This window comes from Pongo pygmaeus, chromosome 8 (assembly GCF_028885625.2).
Source record: "Pongo pygmaeus isolate AG05252 chromosome 8, NHGRI_mPonPyg2-v2.0_pri, whole genome shotgun sequence".
Classification (NCBI taxonomy): domain Eukaryota; kingdom Metazoa; phylum Chordata; class Mammalia; order Primates; family Hominidae; genus Pongo; species Pongo pygmaeus.
The window spans coordinates 30,704,656-30,711,522 of NC_072381.2; the positions used below are offsets into that span (position 1 = coordinate 30,704,656).

Consider the following 6,867-nt stretch of genomic DNA (forward strand, 5'->3'; position numbering starts at 1 on the left):
TATTGTAAATAGTGCTGCAATGAACATATGTGTGCATGTTTCTTTATAACAGAATGATTGATTTATATTCCTTTGGGTATATACTGAGCTACTTCTAATAAATTGACTTGGCTGGGCATGGCAGCTCATGCCTGTCTATCATTGATGGGCATTTGGGTTGGTTCCATGTCTTTGCTATTGTAAATAGTGCTGCAATAAACATATGTGTGCATGTGTCTTTATAGTAGAATGATTTATATTCCTTGGGGTATATACTCAGTAATGGAATTGCTGGGTCAAATGGTATTTCTGGTTCTAGATCCTTGAGGAATCACCATACTGTCTTCCACAATGGTTGAAGTAATTTACATTCCCACCAACAGTGTAAAAGTGTTCCTATTTCTCCACATCCTCTCCAGCATCTGTTGTTTCTTGACTTTTTAATAATCGCCATTCTGACTGGTGTGAGATGGTATCTCATTGTGGTTTTAATTTGCATCTCAGGTCGGTAATGTTGAGCTTTTTTTCATACGTTTGTTGCCTACATAAATGTCTTCTTTTGAGAAGTGTCTGTTCATATCCTTTGCCCACATTTTGATGGGGTTGTTTGTTTTTTTTTCTTGTAAATGTGTTTAAGTTCCTTGTAGATTTTGGATATTAGACCTCTGTCAGATGGGCAGATTGCAAAAATTTTCTCCCATTCTGTGGGTTGCCTGTTCACTCTGATGATAGTTTCTTTTGCTGTGCAGAAGCTCTTTAGTTTAATTAGATCCCACTTGTCAATTTTGGTTTCTGTTGCAATTGCTTTTGGTGTTTTTGTCATGAAGTTCTTTGCCCATGCCTATGTCCTGAATGGTATTGCCTAGGTTTTCTTCTGGGGTTTTTATGGTTTTGGGTTTTATATTTAAGTCTTTAATCCATCATGAATTAATTTTTGTATAAGGTGTAAGGAAGGGGTCCAGCTTCTGTTTTCTGCATATGGCTAGCCAGATTTCCCAGCACCGTTTAACACATAGGGAATCCTTCCCCACTGCTTTTTTGTTGTTTGGTTTGTCGAAGATCAGATGGTTGTAGATGTGTAGTATTATTTCTGAGGTCTCTGTTCTGTTCCATTGGTCTATATGTCTGCTTTGGTACCAGTACCATGCAGTTTTGGTTACTGTCGCATTGTAATATAGTTTGAAGTCAGGTAGGTGATGACTCCAGCTTTGTTCTTTTTGCTTAGGATTATCTTGCCTATACAGGCTCTTTTTTGATTCCATGTAAAAATTAAAGTAGTTTTTATCTAATTCTGTGAAGAAGGTCAGTGGTAGTTTGATGGGAATAGCATTGAATCTATAAATTACTTTGGGCAGTATGGCCATTTTCACAATATTGATTCTTCTTATCCATGAGGATGGAATGTTTTTCCGTTTGTTTGTGTCCTCTCTTATTTCCTTGAGCAGTGGTTTGTAGTTCTCCTTGAAGAGGTCCTTCACATTCCTTGTTAGCTGTATTCCTAGGTATTTTATTGTCTTTGTAGCAATTGTGAATGGGAGTTCATTCATGATTTGGCTCTCTGCTTATCTATTGTTGGTTTATATGAATGCTTGTGATTTTTGCATATTGATTTTATATCCTGAGTAAACGTCTCCAAGCCGTATGCCATTAATTTGCCCTTAAACCAAATTTCTATTAATTCTTACATCTGCTTGCTTGAAGATACCTGTGGTAGCAGTGGTAATAGTAACAGGAGTAGCAGTGGTCATTAATAAGACCAAAGAAATTATATTTTACAGACTAGAAGTGCTTTTAAAATAATGATTAAATGGATTATAATCAGTTTAAAGTAATGTGGTATATTTACAAATAATAATAGCTAAAGCTATCTTTAAAGTAGTGAGTATATGCCAGGCACTGTGCCAAGGACTTTTCGTGTATTATTTCATTTATACTCTTACGATTTATAACCTAGGTCACTATTATCATCCCCATTTCATAAATGAGAAAATGAAGGCTTAGAACAGTCACATGGCTAGTAAATATCAGGGCTGTGATTTAAACTCATGTAGTCTGGCCCGCTAAAATGATGGTAAAAACGACTTTTAAAAAAATGTACAGGCTGGGCGTGGTGGCTCACGCCTGTAATCCCAGCACTTTGGGAGGCCAAGGCAGGCGGATCATGAGGTCAGGAGATTGAGACCATCCTGGCTAACATGGTGAAACCCCGTCTCTACTAAAAAATAGAAAAAATTAGCCGGGCGTGGTGGCGGGCACCTGTGGTCCCAGCTACTCAGGAGGCTGAGGCAGGAGAATGGCGTGAACTCGGGAGATGAAGCTTGCAGTGAGCTGAGATTGAGCCACTGCACTCCAGCCTGGGGGACAGAGCGAGACTCCATCTCAAAAAAAAAAAAATGTACAAACTTACATCAGCGAAGAGAAAAGAATCAGTTATCAGAAAACAAAAGATTTTGGCTACGTGCATTAGCTCATGCCTGTAATCCCAGCACTTTGGGAGGCCGAGGTGGGCGGATCACCTGAGGTCAGGAGTTCAAGACCAGCCTGGCCAACATGGTGAAACCCTGTCTTTACTAAAAATACAAAAATTAGCCAGGCATGGAGGCAGGCACCTGTAATCCCAGCTACTCGAGTGGCTAAGGCAGGAGAATTGCTTGAACCTGGGAGGCAGAGGTTGCAGTGAGCCGAGATTGCGCCACTACACTCCAGCCTGGGCAACTCTGTCTCAAAAAATTTAAGAAAAGAAAAAGAAAACAAAAGATTTTGACATTTCTGGAAGATGAATATAACCATAAAACATGCAAATATAAAAGAAAAAGAATGCAGAATGCTATAAAAAGCATACAGTGTGCATGCCTTGCTGGGAAGCCCGCTGGGTGTGGGTGGAGCTCACTGGAGCTCACTGGAGATCTGTTCACAGGTTTGCTCTACTGAGAAAAACACAAGAAAAAGCAAAGAAAACAAAACAGCCAATAGAACAAAAACAAATCCAACAACAACAAAAAATCGAACAAAAAACCTGCCAAAATAATTTTAAAAGATGATTACACAATAAAAAGTTCAATAGAAGAGTACAAAGATAATGTTAGGGAAGTCTCCCAGAACACAAAGCAAAAGAGTAAAAACACGAAAAATTGAAGAAAAGATTAAAAAGCCAGAGAAGGAACCGAAGAAGCCTAACATTTGACTAATCAGAATTCTAAAAACCACAGAAAAATATGGGGCAGGGGGAAGAGGAAGAAATTATCAAAGAAATAATACAGTTTGAGTACCCCTTATCCAAAATGCTTGAGACCAGAAGTGTTTCAGATTTCAGACATTTTTGGATTCTGGAATACTTACATTTTACTTACCAGCTGAGCATCTCTAATCCAAAACTCTGACACCCTAAGTGCTCCAATAAGCATAACCTTTGAGTGTCGTGTCATGTTGGCACTCAAAAAGTTTTGGATTTCAGAGCATTTCAAATGTTTGAATTAGGGATGCTTAACCTGTGCAAGAAAACTCCCCAGAGCTAAGGAGACAAGTAAGTTTTTAGACTTCAAGATGTTTGCTGTTTATCCATGTGTTACCTCTCAGCTGCAGATACCCTTCTTTGCCTTCCTTTGCTGGTTGAGGGTGCTGGAGGAGTCGTGCAGGAGGAAGCGACTTTTCTCCTATGGGGTGTGCTCTCACCAGCTCGTGCCTGCAGCAGCTAGCAGCCTGTGGAATACCCAGGGGCGTCACCCCAGTGAGTTTTGGCAGCACCCTGCAGGTGGTTCCCGGTAAGTCTGGCAGACACCCCAGCAGGCAGCATCCTCACAAGGTTCAGTAGAGCAAACCTGTGAGCAGGTCTCCAGTGAGTACCCCCAGCACCCAGCCGGCTCCCAGCAAGGCTTGCAGGCACCCAGTGGGTGGGTGGTTTCTAGCACTTTTTTAAACACCTGAGCAGGCGGTATCCCACATGGGCTAGCATGCAGCTCCTCCCCAAACTGTGCTGCCTCAATGGGCCATGGAGCCATGCCCTGAGATCTGAATTTCAGATTTGGGGGTGTGCGAGAGGCAGCTGCTTCTGAACTCGATCTTGCCTCAGCCCTAGAGGGAGGGGCTGCTCAAGGTATGTGTCACTCATATTCTTTCTTAATTTTTTTTTTTTTTGAGGCAGGGTCTCACTCTGTTGCCTAGGCTGGAGTATGATCATGGCTCACCGCAGCCTCAAACTCCTGAGCTCAAGCAATCCTCCCACCTCAGCTTCCCGAGTACGTGGGACTACAGGTGCATGCCACCATGCCCGGCTAACTTTTTAATCTTTTGTAGAGACAGGGTTTCACTATATTGCCCAGGCTGGTCTCAAACACCTGGGCTCAAGCGATCTGCCCACTTTGGCCTCCTCCCAACATGTTGGGATTATAGGCGTGAGCCACCACGCCCAGCCAACCATTCCTATATTCTTTACAGCTCTCTTTTCCTTTTAGTAGTTAATCCCCTGCTACAAATCAATGATTGTTTAAAGTTTCCTTGTTCAAATTTGTGTGATTTTTGTGTGAAGAAAACCTGACTGTACACCCACTGACTACCAAACTCAATAAATGAGCAAAGACTCACATTTAGACATCTCACTGTCAAATTACTATATAATTGTATTAATAATTATTGCAGAATATTGAGGAACAAAGAGAAAGAAACTCTAGTAGCTTTCAAAAAGGAAAAAAGAGTCAGTTAATAACAAACACAGACCAGCATGTGCCTTTTCAAATCCGCAACAATATGGCAAGATTTCTGAAGGTTAAAGAAAAATTTATTTCAAGCCTAGAAACCCATACCAATCATAGTAAAGACGTTTTCAAACGCGTAAGACTCAGAAAGTGAGCCTCAATCAGAATAAGTCACTTAAGACTATTAAATATATTTCAAAAAAAAATGAATGTAAAACACAGGCAAAGAGATGTGGCATCTAACACATGGTAGAACAAAGCCTAGAATTTAAGGAAAATTAACAACTGCAAGTCTAGGAAGCCATGAGGACATCAGTGAGTGGAATCCGCAAAGAATGTCTTCAAAAAGAATGCATTTATTTCAGGCAATAGACAAATGGGTTACAAACTAGAGGATTTGAGGGAAATAGTCAAGGAGGCACAATTCTTCCCTCAACGAGGCACACACATCAAAAAAACAAACCAATAAAAAACTCAAGGGAGCCAGACATGGTGGCTCATGCCTGTAATCCCAGCCCTTTGGGAGGCTGAGGGGGGGCGGATCACCTGAGGTCAGGAGTTCGAGACCAGCCTGGCTAACATGGTGAAACCCTGTCTCTACTAAAAATACAAAAATTAGCTGGGTGTGGCGACACATGCCTGTGGTCCCAGCTACTGTGGAGACTGAGGCAGGAGAACCACTTGAACTTGGGAGGTGGAAATTGTACTGTGGTGAGATCGTGCCACTGCACTCCAGCCTGGGTGACAGACCAAGACTACGTCTCAATAAATAAATGAATAAATAAACCTCAAGGGAAAACAAATGCCACCAACAAAAAGCAGGACAGACATGGTTCAAACGCACCATGATTGGACAGGCAACATGACTCACGCCTGTAATCCCAGCACTTTGGGAGGCCAAGGCGGGTGGATCACCTGAGGTCAGGGGTTCCAGACCAGCCTGGCCAACATGGTGAAACTCCGTTTCTACTAAAAATGCAAAAATTAGCCAAGTGTGGTGGTGCACCCCGTAATCCCAACTACTCAGGAGGCTGAGGCACAAAAATCACTTGAACTTGGGAGGTGGAGGTTGCAGTGAGCCGAGATCACGCCATTACACTCCAGCCTGGGTGACACAAAGTGAGACTCTGTCTCAAGAAAAAAAAAAAAAAAGTGCCATGATTTAGAGCAACTGGTAAAAATCAGCAGAATGAACTCAATTGGAAAAGATATTAGAACAGCTGGGCACGGTGGCCCATGCCTGTAATTCCAGCACTTTGGGAGGTCAAGGCAGGTGGATTACAGTACATATACTAAAATTGGAATGATATACTGAAATTGGAAGATTAGCATGGCCCCTGCACAAGGATAACATGCAAATTCATGACGTGTTCCATATTTTTTATATATTTTAATAAAAATATAAAAATTAAAAAAATTTTAAAGAAAAAGATATTAAGAACTATCTATTTTGAGTGATGCTGCAGTTGTGATATTAGAATTATAGAGAGGGAAGTATAATCACAGCAAGCACTACTTGGCTCTTCTACAGACAGTATTTACATTAACACTGCTCATTGGCTTGTGCTGTGGTTTGGATATTCCACCCCTTGGAACCTTGTTGAAATCTGATCCTCTATGTTGGAGGTGGTACCTAACGGGAGGTGTTTAGGTCATGGGCGTGGATTCCTCATGAATAGATTAATGTTCTCTCTGGGGGGCGGGGAGGCAGTGAGTGAATTTTTGCTCTATTAGTTCCCAGGAGAGCTGGTTGTTAGAAAGAGCCTGGGACCTTAGCTGGTTGTTAGAAAGAGCCTGAGACCTTCTTCCTCTCTCTCTTGCCTTCTCTCTCGCCATCTGATCTCTGCACATGCCAGCTCCTCTCTGCCTTTCAGTATGGTGGAAGCAGCCTGAGGCTTTCCCCAGATGCCCAATCTTCCAGCAGCAGAATCGTAAGCCAAATAAAACTCTTTTCTTTATAAACTACCCAACCTCAGGTATTCCTTTATAGCAACACTAAAGGGACTAAGACAGCTTGCAGCCTTTCAACTCGATCAATGGGCAATGCAAGGAAAATATTTCCAGATAGAGAAGAGAAATGTTATCAGACTCAATACTGTAAAAATAAAGACATAGCTGAGAAATGCCGAAAGACGGACAAGAGGAAAAGAGAGGAATACGGAAGGCTAGTGGTACTAGTCCCCTCATCTTATAAAAT

The 6,867-nt window shown here is 41.7% G+C and overlaps 1 non-coding gene across 1 annotated transcript; it reads left to right on the forward strand.

The window, feature by feature from the left end:
• The first annotated feature begins 5,943 nt into the window (after positions 1-5,943).
• On the forward strand, positions 5,944-6,052 carry LOC129006966 (U6 spliceosomal RNA). Its single transcript, XR_008492152.1, has one exon. It is a non-coding gene; the product is annotated as a U6 spliceosomal RNA (small nuclear RNA).
• Positions 6,053-6,867: the final 815 nt, after the last annotated feature.